Raw genomic sequence first — 26,250 nt, 5'->3', positions numbered from 1 at the left:
AAGCATCAAAGCAGGATTAAAACTGAGATCCTCTGTCTCCAGAGCCAGCCAGTACTTTTATTTTTCTACTGTTCCATGCTCCCTCTTATTGAGGAGAAAAGTTAGGAAACAATTACAGTTACAACACCCTGACAGATGGTCATCCTGCTTTTGACTGAAGAATGTAGTTGAAGGAGAACCCATTACCATCTCTAGGCAGCCTATTCTGGTTTGGGGTATCTCTCATAGGAAGTTTTTCCTAATATTGAACTAAATTAGGTTCCTTACACCTCCTACCCTTCTCCATGACAGCCCTTCAAATGCTTGAATACAGTTATCATGTGTCTCCCCCTGCCCCCCCCCCCACCCAGAGTTTCTCTTCTCCAGGATAAACACCCCCAGTTTGGTCAAGTAATCTCACATAGGATGAATTCAGGGCTTGTCACCATTCTCTGGAAACTCTCCAGTTTATCAATGTCTTTTCTAAACTGAAATGTTCAGAACTGAAAACAACACTCAATATGATATGGTTTACAAATCACTTGTGTACATTATCCCATTTAATCTTCACAATTCTGGGTAACCAAAATGCCACATCCTAAAAAATAAAACCAGTTGTCCATCAGCTCTGCCACACTGAGAAGTGAAATTGATGGGGGTGGAGGGGTAAATGCTTTGTGGCAACTACTTTAAATTTGAGATCCCTGTCCCCAGGGACCTAGGTCATATAGTAGAGATTATCACTCGGGGTATTGGAGGTTGGAGGTATTTGTTTTTCTATTTTTGCCATATCTTTTCAGCTAATAGCCTCTTTGTAAAAATGAATTGATTAGTAATTGATTAAATGAAAGCTAGGATGCTAGTCAATGACAATTCATTTTGGGGAGAATATATCAGCATTGAGGATTGAGCCAATAACATTAGAAAAAAATGCTGGTACCCCTATGGGACCCTGAAGTAGAGATATATCCAGCAGCCCCTAGAAAGAGCAGACACATTAGTTTTAGTTGGAGACAAAATACAGAGCTCAGGGTCTAATAGGGCAGCATCTGGGAGCCCTGGGTCAGCTGTGGATTTGAGCCCAGGTCCGCCTGACTCTGACATTGTATCCTCCATATCACCTCTCGGCAAAATCATAAATCCATCAAATTATTAAAGATATTTCTAATTGCCAAAATACTTTCAATAGATTACTGTAATAGTTTCCCTTTTATTTTTCTTCTTTAGTAGGAGGCAGAGTAATATGTTGGAAAGGCCAGTGAAAATTGAGTTAGAAGATTTGATTTCACCTCCTACCTTTTATGCTTATTATATGTCAAAAAGTACTGTGAGGCTAGACAGCCTCTGAGGTCCCTTCTGGCTCTTAATCTATGATCCTGAATCATTTAATTTTCCTATGCCTCAGTTTCCTACTCTGGACTATGTGGCTTCTGAGGTCCCTTACAGCTCTCAATCTAGGATGTTATGATTTGTCCTGTTCACCTGCCCTTTTCTGTATTATATTACCATAAAGTTTTTTGGATTAGAGTGAACAAAAATAACTGTCACTGAGTGCTATTGCTTCAAATCTCCGTGGGCAAAGTGACTTTCTGCCTGGTATGGATAGCCAGCGGGGTCCTTCTGCTTGTGACATTATCAGGGTTTACATACACACACATACACACACACACACACACACACACACACACACACACACACACACACACACACACACACAGCCAGTCCTCCCATGAGGAATAAAATAGACCTCTGTCTGTTCATTGTTCCTATCCCTGGGCTATGCTTCCTCTTATGTCCATGGGATGAAGCCAAAGCCCATTTTTTCTAATCCTAAACTGGAATAGGGCAGCTAGGTAGGGCAGTGAATAGAGCCCTGGACTTGGATTCCCGAAGCCTTCCCAAAGGCTTGTCCTCATAGTTTGAATCTGGCTTTAGACACTTGTTAGCTGTGTGACCCTAGGCAAGTCACTTAATCCTGTTTGCCTCAGTTTCCTCATCTGTAAAATGGGCTAGAAAAGGAAATGATAAACCAGTATCCTCACCAAGAAAACTCCAAAATGGGTCACAAAGAGACAGATGTGACTGAAACAATTGAACTACAAAAAACTGAAACAGACACATGAGAGAAATCAAACACAGAAGGAAAAATGGGCCAGGTGAAAGAGATCATAGGGTCGTTGATGGGAAGAAGAGCAACCCATTTCTCAATCTGGGCCTCTCACAGAGAAGGGCTTAGGATCCTAAGTCTAAACCTGCCAGAGATCTCAGAGGTCCAGGGAGGATCATAGGATTGTAGATTATGAGTTGGAAGGGAGGCCATCTAGTCTAATCCCCTCATTTCACAGATAGGGAAGCTGAGGCCCAGGGAAGGGAAATGATTTACCCAAGGTCACATGTGGCATCTTAGATCTAGGGTTGGAAGGGACCTTGAGGCCATGTTGTCCTGCTCATTTTACAGATGAAGAACTAAGTCCCAGAGAATGAAGTGACTTCCCTGAAGTCATACATGGAGCTACAGATTGAGAAAGGAAAGGGACCTCAGAGTCCCTCTTTTTAGAGATTAAGAATCAGTCAGGGAAGTTAAGTAACTTGGATCCTAAGTCCAGCCCCTTCATTTTACATGTCAAGAACCTGAGTCCCAGAGGCATTTAGTGACTTGCCCAAGGTTTTACAAGTTGCAAGCATCAGAGGCATGATTTGAACCCGGACTTTCTGACTCCAGAGCCAGTGGGCTTTCTGTTGTTCCATGCTACCTCACATTGAGGAGAGAATTTGGGAAGCCATTCCTTCTACTAGAAGCGCAAGTAGCCGTTATAAATACCTTAAAGTTGTGTTCCATGATTGATGAATGAATATTTACTCTGTAAAACAAACAGAAGGATCAAAACTTCTATCTATCAGAAAGATCAAAGACTGGCAATTCTGGCCTTGCCACTTATTGCCTGTCTCACATTTGCCAAGTCATTTTCCCTTCCTGGGCCTCAGTTTCCCCATTTGTGAAAAAAGATGGCCTCTAATTTCCAACTCTAAATCTATGATCCTATGACCCCTGTTCAAGTCACTTCCTCTCCTGGGACCTCAGTTTCCTATCTGTGAAATGGGCAAGGTGGACAAGATGGCCCCTGAGCTCCCTTCCATCTTGAGATCCGCAAGCCTCTTGTTCTGAGTTATTGTGAGGCCTTAGGGAGAGAAAGTTGATGATAGGGACTCTGAAAACTTTAAATAGATATGTACGGCATTATTGCTATTAAAAAACCTCCATGCCTACCCTGTTCTAAAAAGGGCCTTTTCACAAATCAAAAAATCCTTTCAAAATAATTAGTGTTTGGAAAGAAAACATAAATGCAAGCAAAACTTATCACTTTGCCAGGTTCAGGAAAATACCACTTTGATGTGTTAACATCCTAACAGCCTATTCTTTAAAAATAGCACTTTAAGGTTTCTAAAAATGCTTTCCACACAATGACCATAGGAATTAGAGCTGGAAAGAAACTTGGGAATCATTTGATCTAACCCTGACACAAAGAGGCCCAGAGAAGAACAGTAAAGTTGGCTCCTAGCACTATAGAACTTAGAGCCAGAAGGGAACTTGGAAGGCTTCTAGTCTAACCCTTGAGTTTTACAAATGGGGAAACTGAGGCCCAGAGAGGTTACTTGTCTTGGCCCAAACATCTAGTATGTAATCAATGCAGACAGAGGAGGATTCAATTTCAGGTCTTCTAGCTCTGCCACTGCTATTACACCACATTCTAAATATCCTTTCATGTTTTATTGACTCCACAGTTTCACTGGGGTCCTTAACTGTCTCCACCAAGGCAGACCACATCCCTCTACCAAAGGACTCTGACTCTTTTTAATATCTCAGAGGTACCATTGCCTCAGAATATCCAAGCTGGAAAGGACCTTAGAGTTTTTTGTTGTTCAGTAGTTTCAGTCATGTCTGACTTTTTGTGACCCCATTTGGAGTTTTCTTGGCAAGGATACTAGTTTATTATTTCCTTCTCCAGCTCATTTTACAGTAAGGAAACTGAGGCAAACAGGGTTAAGTGACTTGCCTAGGGTCACACAGCTAATAAACATCTAGTCTAATCTCTACATTGTATAGATGAGGTAGGCAGTTCAAATGGTGAAGCCTTCATTTTGCAGATGAGAAAACAGAGAGTTTAAATAGAGTAGTACAATGGAAAGAAGGCTGGATTTGGAATCACATAGTCAACTAACATTTATTAAGCACCTACTGTATACTGGGCATTGTGCTAAGGGCTGGGATTATAACAAAAGGCAAAAGGCTATCCCTGCCATTGAGGAGCTCACAGTCCAATGGAGGAGACAATATGCAAAAAAAAAAAAGCTACGTACAAGCATGATGTATATGTGTGTGTGTGTGTGTGTGTATATATATAATATATATATACATATATAATATATATGTGTATATATATAATATATATATACATATATAATATATATATATACATATATAATATATATGTGTATATATATAATATATATACATATATAATATATATGTGTGTATATATATACATATATTATATATATATGTGTGTGTATATATATATGTGTATATATATATATATATATATATATACATAGAGAGAGAGAGAGAGAGAGAGAGAGAGAGAGAGGAGAGAGAGAGAGAGAGAAAGAGAGAGAGTATAAATTAGAGAACTGCTGTTGTTTGTCCTTCATTCTCAAAGAGAACCATGGTGTCAGGGAGATGATACCTTGACTGGCAAGTGAATTGGATTGAAGTGAGACAGGGCTGTGCAAAGTCACCTGCCTCACTTTCTCCTCCAGAGCCATCTGGGTTCAGTGGCAAGATATAGATCTGGATGACTGGAGGTGGCCCTGGGTGCAATGGGAGACCTTGGCCTTTTTAAATTAAGCTCTTTCCCAAGTTTCAGTTTGACTGAGGCAACACCCAGTCATTTAGGTTAGGTAAGAAATGAGTCAAAGAATGGTCTCTTTTACTGAGTCAAAAAAAACAAAACAACCAAACCCTGGGAGGGGAAAGACCCTCAGGGTTTCTGGCTCAAACAGAACCAATTTCTATTTACACTTACAATATCAACAGAAGGAAAGCATTAATATTAACCTGGATTTAAGTCCTAAAGTTAATCAATCCACAAGAATTAATTAAGTGCCTACCATATGCCAAGAGTTACATCAGGCTCCCCCTCCACAAAGCCTTTATATTCTATAGAGGGAGATAGCACGCCTGGGACAAACTCTTTCTTCATCTCTACCTCATAAAATACCTCTCCACAGTTCAAGCATCTTCTTCATCAGGTCTTTACCTTTTTTGTCTCCTGCACCCCTTGGGCAATCTGATGAAGCCTATGGACCTCTTCTCAGAACCATGGTTTTCTTTGTTCTTGGTCATTTTTTCAGTTGTATCTGACTCTTTGTGACCCCATTTGGGATTTTCTTGGCAGAGATTTGTCGTTTCCTTCTCCATCTCATTTTACAGATGAGGAAACTGAGGCAAACAGGGTTAAATGACTTGCCCAGGGTCACACAGCTTGTAAGTGTCAGAGGCCAGATTTGAACTCAGGAAGATGAGTCTTCCTGACTCCAGGCCCAACACTCTATCCACTGCACCACCTTGCTGTTCCTGGTTTTCAATACATTAAATAAAATCACAGGATTTCAAAGGAAACTGAAAAACAAATGTCTGGTTATTGTTTTTATAAATTCAGGGACACCAGTTTAAAAATTCCGATTCTACATGAAGCCTTTCATGCTATTGCCCCCTTCCCAAACCACCTTGCATTTAACTAATTTGTATTTATTATTTTTTATGTTTATTCTATATGTGCCTATATATGTATTTGTTCTCTCCACTCCCCCCCATTAGAATGTAAGCTCTTGACAAGCAGGGATCATCCCATTCATTCATTAGCACAGTGGTTAGTGCATAGTAGGGCATAGTGCAACAGTGGCTGCTGATTGATGGAGTGATCAAGACAAAATACATATAAATGTCTTGGTGGTTTGTTGTTGTTTGCCCTTGGTTTTCCAAGAGGACCAGTGACACCATGGGGTGATAGCTTGACTTGAGGGTGAATTGGATTTAAGTGAGGCAGAGCTGCTCACAGTCCTCAGCCTCACTTTCTTCCTGAGTCATTGAAGTCCAGTGGCAAGACAAATGTCATGACAACTGGCAATGACCAGAGGCAATGCAGTAGATGACCTTGGCATCTTCCACATCTGATGAAGCTCCAAGCGCTCCATAGTCCCTGCTTCAGCTGCCTTCATGGCTGTTGGAACAAATTGTTCTCATCTACCCATTCCATTGGAGGAAGTCTTCACATACTTGGGGTAGATGTCCCCCTAACTCACCAACAGATCTGAGGCACAACCATTACCCTCAGCCTACTTTATCCCATCTTCTGAGATTACCAAATGTCTTAATAATGTCTTGGGGGAGGACCTAGTAGGTAGGAGGAATCAGGAAAAGCCTTAGGTAGGCAATACAAGTTAAATTTTCTAGGGAACTTGGGATTCTATGAGGTAGAGGTGCAGAGAGAGAGGGACAGCCAGTTCGGAATTATTGAGCTTGGAGATAGAAAGTCATGTGTGAGAAAAAAAGCAAAAAAACCTATTTAATTGGAACAGAGAATACATGAAAGGGAACAAGGCACTATGTTAGGCATGGAAGATGCAAAGACAAGAATAAATTCATTTCTGCCTTCAAGGAGTCTACATTCTACTGGCTAATACAGTATATTTACAGACAATTAAATACAAGGCAATTTGAGGAGAGAGAAAGGAGTAACAACTTGGGGGATTGGGAAAGGTTTCACAGAGGAAAGGACTCCTTGAAAGGAGGGGGATTTTGAGAGGCAGAGATGGTAAGGAAGTGGGAGTGTATTCCAGGCATGAGGGAATGGCTTATGCAAATCATGAAAGCAATTACAATAATGAGCATCTCAAGGAGGAGTTAGTGTTACCCTATAAAACATTTAATTAGTTCATAGTCTTTGAAATCCTTTTTTGTTTTCCACAAATACGAAAGGGAGTTTTCCAGAGCTAGACTCCCCAGATAATTTTCAGATTCCCTGTTTGCTTCATCTTGGAGGAATGCTTGTTTTTTTTTCTTTTTTCCCCTAAGTGTGGTGGTGAAATGGTTTCCGTAGTTGAACCAACTGGTGTCAGTCAAGTTGCCCACCCTATGTGGGGGCATGATAACTTTTTTCTCACTGGACCAGGCTTATTCTGCATGGCCCCAGAGGGGAAAACAAGGAAAAATGGGTATACATTAGAGAGAGGCAGATTTTGATTCTACTTGAGGCTATCATCCTAAGAATTAGATTTACCCCAAAATGGAATGGACTCTGAACAAGTAGTGGGTTGCCCCAGTGGATCTTTTCAAGCATCTAGTCACATGTTGGAAATGCTGTTCTAAACAATGGAGGGTTTCAGAGTTATCTGGGATAATGAGAAAAACATTAGACATGGAGTCAAGAGAGGCCTAGGTTTGAAACCTGGCTCTGATGTTCGTCCTGGGTAAGTCATTTTTTCATTCCGTGTTTCAAGTTCTTTTCTGGAAAGTAGAGATAACAAGTCCTTCAGTACCTATCTAATATGGTTGATTTGAGGATCCCATGTGCAAAAAGTATTTTATGAATCTTAGTGTAATCTAGGCTTTGGCTCCTCTGAGCATCTTGTAAGCATGCCCAGTTTGCCTAGTATGGAGGCATTTGTGTTCCCTACCATGTGGGTACGGGTAGCCTCCTTTGATTGGCTGCCTGCATCTTTAAAATTGGTGAGACTCAGGGGCAACTAGATGGCACAGCAGATAGTTCAGATCCAGCCTCAGACACTTACTAGCTATCTGTGTGACCCTGGGCAAGTCACTTAACTCCCATTGCCTCTAAAAATAAACAAACGAACAAATAAATAAATGATTGGTGAGACTGAGTCAGAAGCTCTCTTTTCTACCATCTCTTTTGTGTGTGTGTGTGTGGGAATGGGGGACAATTGGAATTAAATGACTTGCCCAGGGTCACACAGCTAGTGAGTATCTGAGGCCAGATTTGAACTCAGGTCCTCCTGACTCCAGGGCTGGTGCTCTGTGCATTGTACCACCTAACTGCCCCTGTTTTCCACCATCTTTTGGCTGCACTCTCATCTGGGAAACCTTGTGCCCAAAGTGGACTCCATGAAGTGAACCAGTGAAAGGGAACCAATGAAAGGGAAGAACTTGCCTTTCCTTGCTTGCCTCTCTTTTACCCTAGCTCTTATAAATGGGTTTGGTGGGATTTGTTTCTGTTCTGTGTTGTTTGTCTCAACTTCAGGTGCCAAAGGCCATCCACCCAGGACCTAGGAGATGGAGCCATGCAAATATGACTGGCTGCACCACCCCACTTTTAATATTGGTTCCAATGGTGCCATTACTTGTGGTTTGGGAAGTCTTTTGCAAATTTTAACTCATTTTATCCTCACAAAAATTCTGAGTGGTAAATAATGCTATTATCCCTGTCTTTTTTCAGATGAGAAACTGAGATAGACAGGTTAAATGATTTGTCCAGAGTCACACATCTAATAAGTGTCTGAGGCAGGCTTTGAACTCTGGTTTTCTTGACTTCAAGTCTAGTGCTCTAGACACTGTACCACTTGGTTCCCTTATGCATAAGTCTACTTTCAATGTAAGAGGCAAGATATAAACCTAGATCTCTCCTGGCTCTAAGTCTATCACTCATTCCTCTGCACCACACTGTCTCATGATGGTATGAATCTTTTTGAGCAAAAGTTGCATTTGGAGCAATTCATGTCATCATAACCATCATCATCATCATCACCATCACCACTACCACCAGCACCACCATCCTCCTTCTTCTCCTCCTCATCACCATCATCACCATCTTCATCATCACCATCATCATTACCATCATCATCACCGCTACCACCACTACCATCATCATCATCATCACTATCATCGTCACCACCACCATCATTGTCATCAGTACTATGCACAGTGCCTGGCACATAGTAGGTGCTCAATAAATGTTTATTGAATTGAATTTATCGAATCATTTTCATCATGATGAACATTTCTGTAAGTCTTTAAGTTTAGCAAATTACTTGACATATATGATCTCATTTGATCCTTTCAACAACCTTGTAAGGTAGAGACTATTATCATCTCCATTTTACAGAAAAGAAAACTGAAATTTTTAGAAATCAAGTGACTTGCTTAGAGACACATAACATTGAATGAGAGATGATTTGAACTTGGGTCTTCATTCTCCGTGTCCTTCAGTAGTCTATGTAGATCCAACACCTATAAATGCTCTCCAATTTATAATACCTGGGCAGCAATTCCAGCCCATTTGACCCAAGATCACAATTACAGACAGTGGTCCTCTACTTAAAGCAATATTTACAATGCAAATCTGTGGACCTGTGGAAGGGAGGGAGGCAGAAAGGAGGCTGAGCCTTGGAGGGAGAGGCCAGCACATGGAGAAGTGGGGACCAGGAGAGGAGAAGTAGGAGAAGACATGGCTGGGACAGGACAGACACAAGACACCCAAACTCAGACCAATGGAAGACAGACACACATGGGTGAGTAAGTAGTGGGAGAGTGGGTAGATGCATGATGGAAGGTGGGCAAGGGAGCATAAGCAAAGCAAGGCACTCTGTTAAGTGCCTGTTAAGGTGGATAAATTGTATTTCCCTTATGACCTGCAATGGATCCATGGAACACTTGCTTGGAACTGGTAAACTAAGGTCTGCTCAAGTCTCTTATTCTTGGGCTCTTTCCATTGAGTCATCTTTGTAACCCAACCAGGCACCCCCTCACTCTACCATACTCTCAACAAAAGCCTATGATGATCTTGGATTTCCTTCCAGAATTTCCCCAGTCCTGAGACCTAAAGCCAGAATTTCAAGTGTGTTTCATGAGTGGTCAGCCTGTTATAGCCAGTTATTGTCTAACCTTTCTCTGTAATATTGATGTCATATTATCCCCTGGCTCTGCAGTGTATGAAGAAATGCATCCTTTCCCACTAAGTCTATGTCTTCTGCGAATGAGTACAGAAGAGCCTTTAATAAATAATGAGACTGGAGGTGTCTGGTACAGCATATTTAACTGACCTTGTTTCAGAGTAACACAGTTGGGCAATGGTTTACCCTTGCCCACTCAAGAGACAAAGGGAAGGTCACTCCACCTGTATTTGGGAGATCTGTGTTCTTCTACCAACAACTGTCTTTGTAAAATGAGGAATCCAGAGAATTAGAGAATCCAGCTGTAAGTATATGAACCTATGATCTTACTCATTAGTTTGAGTTTTCTGGGGCAAATAATCTCACCTCTCTTGCTTCTGGTTCTTCTGCAAACTATGGGATTTGGAAAGGCTGAGCCCCAAGGACTCTTTCCCTTCTAAAATACAAAGATTCTAATCACCTCAAGCCTTCTGTTTTAAGAGTGTGACCCATTTAGATTTTAACCAGAGATCAAGGTCCTAAGGGGCTCAGAGAGGCTTCAGATGCAAAGGACCCATTCTACACCGAAGTTTGGATAGCTCATTAGTAAATGAAAAAGCCAGGAAAACAATGAATTCGACCCAAGGCACAAAATGCTTCACAATTCAGCCATTCATTTACATATGACTCAACTGGTGTCTGGGAAGTGTCTAAGTGCTAAAGGTGGAATTCCTCAGTAAGGGAAGTCCTCATGGGCTTTGTTACTGTTGCTGTTGTTATCAGTCCTTCCTTCTTGAAGAGGACCCTGGACATCCAGGAGGTGATGCCATGATATGCAAGGGATTTGGATTTAAGTGAGGGAGGACTGTGCAAAGTCACCAGCCTCACTTTCTCCTCTAGAGCCATCTGGGTCCAGTGGCATCATTAGGTCAGTTTAGCTGGAATGTAGAGTAGGTGAGGGGGAATAATGTAAAATGAATCTGGGAAATTAGACTAGAGACAGATTTTTAAGGAGTTTGAATATTATTTAAAAATAAAGTTTGTACATTATTCTAGAAATAATAAGATGATTCTTGAACTGGAGAATGGAATTATTAGAACTATATTTTAGGAATAGCAACTTAGTAAATGTTTAAAGGATGGATTGGAGGACGTGACTGAACATTGGGAGTATAACTAGAAAAAAGGCCAAGGTCTCCACTGCATCCAGGGCCATCTCCAGCCATCCTGATCTATGTCTGGCCACTAGACCCAGATGGCTCCAGAGGAGAAAGTGAGGCTGGTGACTTGGCACAACCCTGCCTCACTTAAATCCAATTCACTTCCATGTCGTGGTATCATCTTCCTGATGTCATGGTCCTCTTTGATAGTGAAGGACAAACAACAATAACAATAACAATAACAATAACAACAACAACAACAAGGAGCCTACTTCAGTAGTTCCAATAAGATGAGATGAGGACTTGAACTAGGGATTGCATGAGTGAGGATAATGAGACAGAGAGAAAAAGATATTGATGATGTAAAATGGCCAACTGATTGGCTACCAATTTGGCTATCAATATTGGTGAGGGAGAGAGAGTAGTCAAAGATGGCTCTCGTTGTTGTACCGAGAAATCAGCGAGCGAGACCCAGACATAATTTAAAATGTGGATTTATTAGTGCACGGCTGCAAGGGGTATGCACACCCAAATCAAGCAGCCTTGATCAGGGGTTGAGCTAGGGTTTATATGGGAAAGAAATGTCAGGAACACTGATGAGGTAATCCAAAGGTGCAGGTGTCTTTGGGGGCTATGGATGGGAAAGTACGGGGAGTATACTGGACAGGGAGGGGGATGGATCTTTGGAGTCTGGCAGGAGGAAGAGTCCTTGGGCTGGCCAAAGACACCCATCTCCCTCTGTCTTGATGAGAGAATGCTCTGCAGCAAGGGAAAGCTTTCTCACAACACAGGAACTTACTAAGGAATTGGGAGGCTTCCAGAGACATGATCTGAGGGCTGGGGCCTCAGCAGCCCAGCTCTGTGTAGCTGTACCAGGGAGAGAGATAAGGGTCATGCTGAGGCCCATACATGAATAACTGCTAGGCACAGTGTCCTTGGGCTGGGGAGTGGTTGCCAGAGGCAGTGTTTCTGAGACTAGGGAGAAATTGGGGCACAGGTACAAGCACAAGCACCCGAGCACCCCATCATTACAGGTCAGAGATCACACAAACTAGACCAGGTGTCCTGGTCTCTGTTATAAACATAATTATCTAAAGCAATTATATTGCAAGCTTTCTTATCCATTTGTATTGGAGGTACGGGCTATGCTGAGCTATGCAAGAGTACATTTCACTGTTGTTTAGATTTAGGAGGAAAGAGGTCTGGGGCAAGATTAAGCACCAACTTTTGCTTTCCATGGCTTAAAGGGCCCTACTACCTAAAATGGCAAAATAATATTCTGCATTACATCATGATTCCCTGCCCTCAAGTAGCTTGCATTCTGTCTTGGAAAACAACATATATTTGTCTCTGCCTCTCTGTCTCTGTCTGCCTCTCTCTATATACAGACACATATTATATGCATTTATATATGGTGTTATTGAGTCCTTTTAGTCATGACTGAATCTCTGTGACCATATTTCAGAGTTGTTGGTAACAGTGCTCAAGTGGTTTGCCATTTCCTTCTCCAGTTCATTTTACAGATGAGGAAACTGAGGCAAACAGTTAAGTGACTTGCCCAAGGTCACACAGCCAGTAAATGTCTGAGGCCACATTTGAACTCAGATCCTCCTACCTCCAGGGCCAGTGCTCTATCCACTGTACCACCTAGCTGCCCCATTTACATATAAAGCACATAATAATAATACTAATAGCTATCATTTTTTCTAATGCTTTAAAGTTTATGCATAATTTTACACAGATCATTCCATTTGTTCTTCAGAACAGCCATGTGAAGAGTCAGACTTCTTATTATCCATATTTCCAGGTGAGGAAACTTAAGACAATGAGGTTCAGTGATTTGCCAAGGATCGCATGGCTAGTAAGTGTCTGAAGTAGGATTTGAACTCAGGTTTTCCTGATCCCACTTCCATCTGTTGTGTCATTTAGCTGCTTGATGAATCAAATACAAAATCTTTGCAGGCATTCATAGCTAGAGGAATGAGGAAATGCTTCATTTAGTAAGTAGCATTTGAATTGACCTTTATAAGAAACTTGGGATTCTAAGAGATGAAGGGGCTGAGAAAGATGTGGAGAAAAGCATCTATTGCGATAAATCAGGCAAGAGGTAATGAGGATATGAACTAGGGCATTGGCTATGTGTGTAGAGATATTGTGATAGATAAAGGAGGTACTATACAAGTAGACTTAGATATGGTGATTGATAAAGGAGGTACTATACAAGTAGACTTAGATATGGTGATAGATAAAGGAGGTGCTGTAGAAGTAGACTTAGATATGGTGATAGATAAAGGAGGTACTGTAGAAGTAACCTCAATAATATGTGGAAACTATTTTAACCAAGGGAGAGGAGCTATAGAGAAAAGAAGAAGGCCCAGGACAGAGCTCTGGGGTATATTCATGCTCAGGAGGTGGTTACACGGATGATAATCATTTGAAGGAGCCTGAGAAGGAATAGTCAGACAAGTAGGAAGCAAACTATGAGAGAGTAATGTCATAACAGTTAAGGGATGAGATAATATCCAAGGGATAGGGGAAGTCAATAGTGTAGGAAGATTCAGAGAGTCAAAAAGATAAATACAAAGAAAAACCATTAGATTTGGCAATTAAGAGACTGTTGGGAACTTTGGAAAGAATAGTTTCATTTGAATACGGAGAAGAGTCAAAAGTCAAACATCAAGAAATAAAAGGAAGGTGAGGACATAGAAGCAATGAGTGTAGATAACTTTTTCCCTATGAGTTTGACTATGAAACGGAAGAGAAATATGAGATAACAGTGGAGAAGGTTATATATCAGGGTTATAGGAAGTCTGGTTCTGGGCTGAGTACAGGTGACACAAAGCTTGATGTCTGTAGTTAAGACTGATGATTGTTTCATCCTCACTCAAGCACAGCTTTGAACCAGGCTTTGGATTAGTTGCAATAAAGAATAATGAGTAGGCGCTGTCAAATGTAACTGTGATGCTATTTAGAAGGAATATGGTGAGGGCTTGACCTGCATATAAGAAATTGTACAAGAGATGGTATCCAGTAAATATATGACCAGAAAAGGAATCAGGGGAATTGATACAAATACAGGGTAAAGCTGCACTAAGACCTTTGGGACACCCTATATATAAGAAAAAGAGACATTTCCCCCATAGACAAATCATCAAAAGATACAGACAGGCAGTTTTCAAAAGAAAAGCAAGCTATAAACAACAATGTGAAAATATGCTACAGATCATTAATAAAAAGAAAATGAAAAGAAAAACAAGTCTAGGATTCTTCTTCATACACATCTGATTAAGTTGCTAAAGAAAGGGGGGGGATGACAATTGTTGAATGTGCTATGGGAAAACAGGCTCATTGATTTACTGTTGGTAGAGCACGGAATTGGTCCAAATGATGATCTGGAAAGCAATTTGGAACTATATCAAAAAGTCACTTAACTAGGCGTACTTTTTGACCTTAACAGTATAACTAATGGGAATATACCTCAAAGAGATGAAAGAAAAGGGGAAAGGACACAAATGTACAAAAGTATTTATAGCAACATTTTATGATATAGCAAGGAACTGGAAACTAAGAGTATGTCCATCAATTGAGGGATGGCTAAACAAATTATACTATTATATTTACATTTTATTATATATTATATTTTATATTATATTTATTACAATTTATATTATATTATAACTCTATTTCCTGGTGGTAATTGAGGGAAGACAAGCTATAAACATGGGGAATAAGGCCTAAGGCTTTCTCTACCTGGGCTGACATGTAGCCCCTGAACACATGGACTTGCTGGTGCTTCCGTCTCTACCATGTCCATATTCTCCTCCTCTAAGGTGAAGGAATATTAGTGATAACTACAAACTTGTGAACTTCAAAAGTTCAGAAGAGTGAGATACCAGAAATTCAGGAATTGGAGTCTATACTAGTTTGCCAGCAGATAAACCCACCAAGGAGAGTAGCACAGATGACTGACCCTTTGGACCAATCCCAGCAGTGGATTGACAGCAGTCAAGAGACTGTGCCCTGCAATGAAGAGAGCTAGGTGAAATAAAATATGTAGGAGTGGCCACCCAATTCCAAGATGATCTTGCTTCTCATTTCAGTAATTGGATGAATGTTTATTGTGTGCCTGCTATGTGCCTAGCACCATGCTTAGCACTGGGTAGGACACAAAGGGCTTTCAAATAACTTATAAACTACTGGAGGGAAGAGACAGGGCTCTGGATGCTATATAATGCTTTGTACTCCAACTAACATTATGAGAGAGTTATCCATGAAGGAACGGATGGTTTCCAAGAAGAACTAAATTGCATCCTGTTAGGGAAATCATCTGTGGCATAGTGGATAAAGAGATGGCCTCTGAACCAGGGTGCTATGACCTCTTGCTATGTGCAAGCACTGAGGATATAAGTAGTCAAAGTTAGTCCCTGCTCTCAAGGAGCTTATATTCTGTTTGGGGGAGATAAGACAAAATTAAGTTCAGCTGTGGAGTGAAAGGAACCCTGCCCCCTCCCCCCACTGAAGTCCAAAGGATGCAGCAGAAGGACAGATAAAAAGACTTTGAGGTCTTTGGATTATATTAGTGCTTAGGGCCTAAAGGGCATAGGAGCAGAGAAGATGGTAAGGCCTGGTGGTCCTCCATCTTGCCTGAAGGAATGCAATTGATTACTTCCATCTCTGTGGGTGTAAAGGAAGCATAGACAGCAAGCATTGATGATTCTCTCTTTGGAAGTATGTTGAGTTTTGTCCCTGATTCATCATGATAATTCCTGATGGGGGGGGCAGTCAGGAGAGTGCTGGAGCCAGCTTATGCCAGCTCCTGAGAGCTGATTGCTAAATTTCTTAAGGTAAGCATTAATTTCTGGGAAACCACCAACACTCATTTATACCTAAGAAATCAAACCTCACATATCAGATATTGGTTTCTCTCTTGTTGATTATTTAGACTTAAGAAAGTGATGGAGAAAATATTAATAATACAAATTACTTAAAAGTGTGCCTTGTGTTCATTTTTCCCCCCAGAGAGCCTACTGTTAAACATTTACTACCACACCATTGACTGCCACATAGCATAGGTGGATATTGATGACTGATTTCTGCATTTTCAGTAGTTTAAGAGTTTCAAAAGATGATGTGAAGAAACTGTAGATGATATGATCATATAATGGGCATAGCATACTCAAGACAAATAGTGAGTGTAAGAAAGAACTTGAGTTTAAACAAAACAAAACAAAACAAAAAAGGGAAGGAGGCAGAGGAGGAATTAAGTCCCTTGTCCAAAAAGAGGCCTTTAGCCCAACACTAAACTTCCAGTAATGACTTAGGGGGAAACCAGGCTCTTAAATGTCAAAGATAGAATAACTATTTGTTTTCTCCAGAAGCTATGTCCCTTGAAGCATTTCTCTGAAAGATTTCTTCTTGTTTAGATTAGTTGGTTCCAGAATCACAGAGACTAAAAATATCTGTCACAACTTGATTGGTCTCAAGATAAGTAGATTCCCAACAAAAGGAAGTTCTCAGCTGATTGAACAACAAGGAAGATAAATCTACCAAGCTATCTTTAGGGGAAGCTACATTAATGTTACCCATGGTTTCCCCAAGATAAAACATTTGTGTAATCCTGGAAGTGATTCCCCCAAGTGTGTTTACCATTTTGATGCTGGACTTTCCACTTATGGACTTGGTTCCTGGGCAGTGGAGAGCCAATCTCTTCCTGGAAAACAAAGGAGTTTTAAAAAAAAGTAATGGCTTCATTTCAGAAGGCTTGAGAGACATATTAAAAAACAAGGAGATATGTCAGAGTTTCCAAAGCAGACAACCACACATCCTGAAGTTCTGTGAGGATAAGAACCAGTGGTCTCTGTTTTCAGAGTAATAGGATTGGCAATGACTCTAAGATGCTGTGTGTGCTATTTCATCTGATTCCAAGCATTCACAAGGTGACAGAATATATCTCTGTCCTCTGAGTTCAGAGCCCCTGAAATATTAACCAACGTAGAATAGATTGAATCCAACAGTTTAACAAATATTTATCAAACATCTGCTCTTTGCAAGACCCAGTGCTAGGTACTGGTGACATCTAGATGGAATACACACACACACACACACACACACACACACACACACACACACACACACACACACACATATGTGGGTGTGTATATATGTATATGCAGACATGTGTACATAGGTGTATAGTTATGTGTGTATATACATGTATTGTGAAAAATGATTTCTAGACTTAGAGCTTCATCTCCCAGACCCCTTCTGAAAAGTTCTTCAGGAGGACATTACTGATAATGTGATTGCATTGGAAGCTACCCAGGTTTGGGTGGAGACAGATTCTTCTGCCTAGATAACCCAAGACTAGGAGTGGTCTGGTATGGTAGAGGGGTGGTCTGATAGAACAGGTATTTCTTCTGTTGGGAGGTAGAATGATGGCAGGATGATTTTAGCCCCTATTGAAAAGGTATTGTACCAGGCTTAAGTGACCTAAGTTATTACCTCTTTTTAATATGGCCCACCTCCCAGCGTGATGACCAATCAGAGTTGATTGGCACCCCTTGGAAATACCTACTCTTTGAAGGGCATAACCATGTACCCCCAAATTCCAAATCTAGCCAGTTCTGGACTAGCCCCCTTAAGGGGTTCCCAGTTCTGGAATATAACTCCTATACAATACATGTCAAGCCATCTGGAGAGAAATAAAAATGTGGACACACAGCCTAATTTCATTTGTTTTCCTTAGAACAAACTCTGAAGAGGCTGAGAATATATACACACATATATGTACACACACACATACACACACACACCTGTCCTAAAAGAGCTTACCTTCTTCTGGGAAATACAGAATATACACATTTAAGTAAATACAAGATATTTTGATGATAACAGAGAGAGTACCAGTACTTGAGGGCATTAGGAAAGGCTTCTTGGAGGAAGTGGTACATTAGCTGAACCCTAAAGCAAGCTAAGGATTCCAAGAGGCCACTCTCTGTAGGCCTACCTCCATTAGGTGCTTGGAATACATAGGAAAACAACTCAGATCCTGCCCTCTTGGGTCCTACAATCACAGGATGATTACAAGACAAACACGAACAGAGAAGAACTGGCCCAATGATGTTTTGAAGCAATAACACTACAAGATTTCACAGGAAGAAAAGATCCTATCGGACTGGATTTAGAATCAGAGAAGTGGTGTGGTGGACAAACATACAGGATTGGGGGTCTACTCCTACTGCTTCTCTGACCTGGAGCAAGTCACTTAATCTCCGTGCCTCAGTTTCCTCATCTGCAAAGTGAGAGAAGGCCAAGTCCCACCCCAGACACTTATTTGCTGTTTGACCATGAGCAGATTATTTGACTTCTCTGGGCCTCAGTTTCCTCATCTGTAAAATAGAGGGTTGCCCCAAATGACTCCTGAGGTTTCTTCCAGCTCTAAATCTGTGATCCTATAAAAGGGTTGCATCATTGAGGTACCTTATATTTCTTGATCTGTAGTCCTATGATTCTATGTCCTAGGTTCAAAGACTGATTCTTTGCTCATGTGATTTGGCTGAATCACTTGCTTTTTCCCAGACTTAGTTTCATCATTTGTAAAATGAAGATATTGAAATGGATGGGCTTTAAGGTCCCTTTGAATCCTAAGTTTATGATGCCATGACTCAAACAGTCAAAGAAAGTTAACTAGGTAAGCCAAATGAACTATGAAAATATATTATCACAACCCACACAATGTCAAGGGCACTTCACAGGAAGGGTAGGGCTTAGGGAAACGGAGAAGTGGGAAAGCTTGCTGCTCCCAGAGATTGGTGTGAACTGGAATATGGAGACAGGATTGTATGTGGCTTGTTCAGGGAAACAATGTGTGGGCTGGCTTGACTCCAGAATGGAGATCCCAAATAACAAATTAGCAAAGGATCCTTTTTACCATGTAGGTATGTGTTGGCTCTGCCAGAGAGGGCAGGGTGAGGTAGACAAAGTCAATAAAAGCCCCAAGTCCTCTGCCTGCCACCTTGCTGTTCCCTCTTCTAGAGCTCATCCTACATTCTTAGGGAAGTCATGAATGGCACCATGTTGGCAGCATGGTTTGAGTGGAATTTAAAGACCTTTTTCAATCAGATTATCTCCTTCATTGGCCTGCTGTAATCATCATCATCATCATTGTCATCATCATCATCATTGCCATCATTATCATTGCCATTATCGTTGTCACCATAAAGTATAAACATAAACTACTGTACATAAATTAAATCCCATTTTTTGCCTCCCAATTCCGTCCTGACTTTCCAGACTGAATAGATACCCCATACCCATTTTTCCCTTGCCTCAACTCCTTAGATTTTTGAGCTTTCAAAAAACATGCTGTTAAAAGACAGTCTGGCCTTTGTGGTTTATTCTTACTAGATCTTCCAATCTGGAGCCCATCTCACTCCCTTCGAGGGAATTATCTGTCCTAGTATTTTTCTGCTCACTGTCTCACGATGGCTTTTTCACCCCACCATAACTATCATCTGTTGCCCAGATGGCCAGCATCTCAGGATGGCGAAGCCACTTCCTGTACTGTACACCCAAAAGCAGATGGGATCTCCACAGACCTCCCAGTTGGGGCGAGAGGTGGCCCAAAGCTCTGAGAGACCGGTTATTTTGCAGGGTGTCCTTGCTTTCTTCTGAGGGAAGCAAACTCCAGTTTAGGCAGTGGGGGAAGTCAGCAGTCCTGGCTCCAGATGGCATCTCTTACTGAGCAGGACAGAGATGTTCAGAGATCCATCCTAGAGATTTCCCATAAACAAGGTCAAACTGACCTTTGTGATGCCTACCCTGGAGGTCTAGGCTGCCCATCGCCCCTCTCCTTACCCTACTAAAGGTAGTTTGCATGACCCTAGGCAAGTCATTTCATCTCATCCTCATTTCATAATATTTCCCCACTTGGATGCACAGGGATCTGGTAACTGACGTGGACTAAAGTGAGTGCTTCTATAAAATGGGCATGATAATAGCACCTACCTTGTGGAGTTGCTGTGAAGACCAAGTGAAATAATGTTTTGCCAAATCTTGAAGTACAATATGCAGGATAGTTATTATTATTATCATTATCAACAGCAATGTCCAATGGACAATTTTGACAAGTTCTTCTGGGAGTACAAGGAAATCCAGAGTGCTGGCTTTGGAACCAGAGGATTTAGGTTCAAATCTAGCCTCTGGCACATATTATTAGTGTGATTTTGAGCAATCACTTAACCTAGCACCCCCATCTTTAAAATGAGGAGCTTGGAGTGGATGACCTTCAAAAGTCCCTTCCATATCTGAATCTATCACCTTTGATATGAATTGACATCGATCATTCAATCACCTTTGACATCTCTTCAAGGACACCTTTGACCTATGACATCTCTTCAATGAGGAGATCATAAATTCATAAGCTTTTATTAAACGCCTTCTTAGTGCTAGACACTGGGTGTGGAAGTCAGCTCCAACACTCTCTTAATTCAGGATAAGTGTTGGGATGAAACAAAACACTCATGAGTTATTGAAAAGTTAACAAAAGGAGATTGACTTTGCCCTAACCCAGGCAGGATATGCAACAAGGATTCAATGTTCACTTAGCTTCCCTGGACTTAACCTTCCTCATTCTCGTTATTAGGGCATAGATAGATAGATAGATAGATAGATAGATAGATAGATAGATAGATAGATTATAGTTATAGATATAAAGAGACGGATATAGACATTATACATATAATATAAAGGATGTTGGAATTCACATGGTCTTCAGAAATCCATCAAGTTGGAGTGGCCCAGACTCTATGTGGCTGGGACTTTTTATTCCCCTAAGTGACCAAGAAACTGCAGAGAAGGCAAGGGGACAGCTTTGTCTCCTTTTAGGAAAAGCTAATCCCTATCACAGAAGGAAGAAGGGAGGGCACATGTAGATCTACCTCATGTTGTGGGAAACACTGATAGATATTCTATTCCACTGGGGATACAAAGTAAAAAAATGACAGTCTCTGCCTTTAAGGAGCTGATCTCCCAGTTCCAAGAGGGATAAGTTTCCATGCTAGAACATGCTACGTGCCTAAACCAGGAACTATCATGGGAAAGTCCCCTTGCACTGGTAGATTCCATCTTGTTTGGCTTGGCTGTACCTTCTATGATTAAGGTGATACAAATCTCCCACTTCCAGACTTTTGCAATGTCAGTCACCACCTGTGCTTGGAACGTCCTGCCTTCTCACTTTGGCCTCAGTTTCTCTGGCTTCCTTCTAGACTTAGCTCAAAACTCATCTTCTTGCAGGATGTCAATTGAAGAAACTGGGAGGTGCTGGAAAGGTAGAGCTTCGAACAGGAACTGTTGAAAGAATTGAGGGACACCTTCTTTGGGCCAGGTTAGAAGCAGCTAGGTAACTCAGTGGATAGAGCACTAGATTTGGAGTCAGGAAGACCTGAGTTCAAATCCTGCCTCCGACACTTACTAGCTATGTGAGTTTGGGCATGTCACTTAATCTCTGTTTGCCTCAGTTTCCTCAACTATAAAATTAGGATAATAACAGTATCTACATTGCCAGTGTTATTGAGCATATAGAATGAGTTAATATGAATGAAGTGCTTAGCACAGCATGTCATAGGCATTTATAAATGCTTATTTTTCTCCCCTCCTTAATATGTGTAAAAGTAACAATAGTTAGCATTTCTATAGCACTTTAAGATTTGCAAAGTACTTTATCTGTTACCTCATTTGATCCTTACAACAATCCTGTGAGGTAGGTGCTATTATTATTCTAATTTTATAATTTGAGGAAACAGAGGCTAACAAGTTTAGTGACTTGGCCAGAGTCACACAGTTAGCAAGTATCTGTGATAACGTTTGAACTCAGAGCTTCCTGACTCCTCTCTGTCCTCTACATTGGATATACCAAACTCTGACCAGGGTCAAAATTTTGGAGATTATAATGTAATTGGGAAATGTTTAATAAAGTAAATAAAAATACAATGAAACATAAATAATGTTAGTTATGATTTTCTAAGTCACTATCCAGCTCAGAGAGATCTATTTCTATTTGAATCTGACACCAGTACTGTATCCTAGCTGCTTCAAGGTACTATGCTAGTTTCAGAGGCAAAAACACAAAACAAACAAAAAAACCCCCCACAAAAACTGAAACAAACAAACCCAGTTTCATAAAATTATCATTGAATCCATACAAATTGATATTTGTTTGTTCATTCATTTTTGGATGCTGGCGGCACTGAGTAGAGTAGAGGACTAAGGTTGGAATCCATGGGGACTCCTGCTGTGAATATGATTGCCATTTTTTTTTTTTTTGTACACCATCATCTTGAGAATAGTCATAACATCATCTGTTGGGAGAAATGATGGAGGAGGTGATTTTGGTTAGAGAATTGAAGGGAATCTGGGGGGAACTGAGAATGACAAATTTATGCATTTTTCCCCAAGAAGCCCAGAAAAGCATCTTTTTAGGGAAGTTGGGATGTCTCTTTTTTTTAAAAAAAATTCATTAAAAATGATACTTTCTATTTAGCTCTAGGGAAATTCCTAGGCATAACCAGATGTTTCAAGAAAACCAAGATGGCTAAATGCTTTCCACCATGAGCATGTAGGAAATACCCTACTAAACCAAGGAAACATTCGCCCTTTTAATAATCCCTGTAATAATCTGCAAATGCAGAACTCTTGCCTAGATCTTTCTTCTTCTCCTCCTCCTCCTCCTCTTCCTCCTCTCCTCCTCCTCCTCCTCCTTCTCCTCCTCCTCCTCCTCCTCTTCTTCTTCTTCTTCTTCTTCTTCTTCTTCTTCTTCTTCTTCTTCTCTTCTTCTTCTTCTTCTTCTTCTTCTTCTTCTTCTCTTTCTTTTCTTCTCCTCCTCCTCCTCCTCCTCTCCCTTCCCACCTTCCCTCCTCCTCCCAGTCCCCCTCTTCTTCCCCTCTTTCTCCTCCTCCTTCTTTATAATTTCTCTGCCAAAAGCAGTTGAAAAAAAGGGAAAAGACAAGGAGTATCTTCCTTTTGTGTATCTTCTTTATTTGAATGATAGAGACCATCCTTTTGGAATTTCATTTATAATTAATTTTATATATTTTTTTATATTTCCTATGAGAAACTCAAGATCCTTGGCATACCTACATGCACACAGTCACCATCAAGAAAGAGACAAGACATGGACTCCAGAATTTTAAATTCTACGACTCTGTTCCCATGTCATTGCTGGATATTAGTTTATCCCATGTAGTCTTGGGTAGGGGGATGGACATCTAGGCAGGGGACGCTGGCATGGAATCATGCCTCCTACCCGAATAGCTGTGTGATGATTGATCACTTACTTCATCTGTCTGAGTCTTGGTTTCCTTATCAGGAAAATGGGGATGATAATATTTGTATTTATAGACACCATGGCATAGTGGATAAAGCGTTGGCCTCAGTCAGTGGGTTAAGGGCCACTTCTGACACACACACTAGCTGTATGATCATGGACAAATCTTTTAACATCTCAAGGTCTCAGGCAACTCTTTAAAAATATAAATTGCATCATCATTGCCATTGTCTATTAATGGAGGAATTTCCTCACTGGGAGTTCCTTATCCTAGTAAAATCACAGGTCTGGTCTAAAATACACTATATATTAATGCTTCCAAACTCAAAAGAGAATTATGAAGAAAGTATTTTGCAAACCTTAAAGCACTATATAAATGTGAATTGTTATTATTAATTTCTTTGTATCTCAGCCTTGCCACCTGTATAATGGGCCACAAGCATGTCATCTCTCCACCAATTATTACAACCATCCTGTTGCCTGGATTCTTCTCTCCAACATTGCACTTCTTCTTTCTCCTTGATATTCTGTCAAAGTTGACTTCTCTACTTTTAAAGTGTTACAGTTGCCTGTCATGATCATCTGGTTCAAGTTCAAGATTCTCCGGGTGCCATTTTCCTCTTCTTTTGTCTATTTCTCCTCTCTTTTCTCATCTCAAGCACATTTACTCAATATCCTCTTTGTCCACTAACCCTTTTCTTGCCTATAAACTCTTTCCAAATGAACACCAGTGTCCTTGGGGTGCTCTTCCTCCCCCAGCCAAGATGAAGTCATTATTTTCCCATCCATTTAGACGTCTTATCTTTCATCTTTCTCCTAACAGTAATACTATCTTTCACTTACTTTGTGTTACAGCCAAATTGGATTATTATCCAACTCTGATTCTCATCCTTCCATTGCCTGCTCCATGAGACAATTGGTAGCACAATGGACAGAGCATTGGGCGTGGAGTCAGGAAGACCTGAGTTCAGATCTGATATCAGACATTCACTGACCATTTGGCCTAGGGAAAGTCACTTAAGTTCTACTTGCCTCAGTTTCCTCAGTTGTAAAATGGAGATAATAATAGCACTTACTTTGCAGAATGGTGTGAGAATCAAAGAAGATAATATTTTTTAAAAGCTTTTTAGCATAGTACCTGGTACATGGTTGGTGCCATATAAATGTTTTTTCTTTTCCCCTTCCTTGTCTTTGCTCACATAGTTTCTCATGCTTGAAATGGATTCTCTCTCCCCCACTCATCTCCATCTGTTAAAGTCTGCTTTTCCCGCAAAGTTCAGCTCACATGATACCACCTCCAGGAAGTCTTCATCCTCAACTCCTGATGCCTTCCAATGAAAGGGATTGTTCCTTCCTTTGATTTTGTTATAGCACTTTACTCAGCCCTCTCTTCCTCCTTTGCTCTTCTTTCATTCTTCCTCGTCTCACAGTTATTTGTGATCTTCCCTCCATTAGACTAAATTCCTTGAGGGACAAGTCTGGGTTATACCTGTCTTTATGTCACTAGCACCTAGTGTAGGACACCTAACTCAATGTATCATAGATATAGAGTTAGAATGGACCTTTGAGATCATCTAATCCAGCCTTCCATTTTATGCATGAGAAAACTGGGGACCACAGAAGTTAAAGTGACTTCCCCAAGGTCATACAGGTGGTAGCACCAGAAGAAGAATTTGAATCTAGTTTTTCTGATTATAGAGTCATTGCTTTCCCCATATTGAGTTGAGTTGAATTGAATTGAATGTTACTATACAAAAATAATGAATAGCAAACAGCTCTGCTTCTTTTCTTTTCTTTCTCTAGCTGTGTGATCATAATTAATACCACCAACCAACACTTGTGAAATATCAGCAAAGTCCTTTGAGGGTTTGTTATTTGAATCCCAAGAATCTGGCAGAGCCCTGCTGCTGTTATTTTGACACTAAGAGGGCTATTGTAGCAAGGTGTCTATCAATACAACCTAAGTTGAGTCTGGGACTTTCCTTGTCTTATCTACTTGGATCCAGATTTAGGTCATGCACACATCTACGACGAAGGAAATAAAACATCTTTTATATCTTCTTTTAGCAAACCACCCAAACTGTGTAGGAGCAAAGGGAGATAACAGGCAGAGAGAGCCAACCAGTAGCAGTTTCTGGTATGTGGCAAACTGTAGGTGTGAATACAACCTTAATAAGTGCCAGTAAAGGTCACAGTGCATGAGGTCAGATTTTGTTTCATTGATTCAAAGGCAAATTTTTTGAGGGAGGTTGGAAGAACCTGAGAAAGAAAGAAAGGAAGAGAGAGAGAGAGAGAGAGAGAGAGAGAGAGAGAGAGAGAGAGAGAGAGAGAGAGAGAGAGAGAGAGAGGGAGGGAGGGAGAAAGAGAGAGAGAGGGAGAGAAAAAAAGAAAGGGAGGCAGGCAGAGAAAGAAAGAAAGAAGAAGGAAGGAAGGAAGGAAGGAAGGAAGGAAGGAAGGAAGGAAGGAAGGAAGGAAGGAAGGAAGGAAGGATAGGAGAATGGGAGAGATAGACAAGGGCAGAAAGACAAGATAGAGAGACAGAAGGACAGACAAGACAGAAAGACAGATGAAAAAACAGACAGAGAGGAAAAGACAGGATGCAGAAAGACACAGACAGAGGGGAAGGAAAAAAAGAGATATAGAGATAAAGAAAATCACACACAGAGAAAGAGACAAATAGAGATACAGACACAAAGACAAAAAGAGGTAGTGAGAGACAAAAGAAGGAGAAAGATAGAGAATGTTGGTGTTTTTTATCCTTTCAGGGAAATGATCAGAGACAGTGTAGCATAATGGATAGAATATTGGACTTTGAATCAGTAAGAACTATATTCATATCTT

At 40.8% G+C, this 26,250-nt stretch overlaps 1 long non-coding RNA gene across 6 annotated transcripts in view; it reads right to left on the bottom strand.

The window, feature by feature from the left end:
* LOC110221777 (uncharacterized) overlaps positions 1-26,250 on the bottom strand; it is a 214,606-nt gene that overhangs the window by 72,400 nt on the left and 115,956 nt on the right. For 4 of the 6 annotated variants that reach the window (XR_013482873.1, XR_013482874.1, XR_013482875.1 and 1 more), the window contains one exon: positions 16,734-16,797. The exons of 1 other annotated variant lie outside the window; for it this stretch is intronic. This is a non-coding gene — a long non-coding RNA (uncharacterized LOC110221777). Of the gene's footprint in view, positions 1-8,995; positions 13,060-16,733; positions 16,798-26,250 lie in introns of those variants that run through there. One more of the 6 variants, XR_013482883.1, reaches the window with a different exon arrangement.

Source organism: Phascolarctos cinereus, unplaced genomic scaffold, assembly GCF_003287225.1.
Source record: "Phascolarctos cinereus isolate Bilbo 61053 unplaced genomic scaffold, phaCin_HiC Scaffold_1;HRSCAF=81, whole genome shotgun sequence".
NCBI lineage: Eukaryota > Metazoa > Chordata > Mammalia > Diprotodontia > Phascolarctidae > Phascolarctos > Phascolarctos cinereus.
The sequence above is the reverse complement of the archived record's forward strand: the minus strand, read 5'-3'. Positions and strand labels throughout refer to the sequence as shown.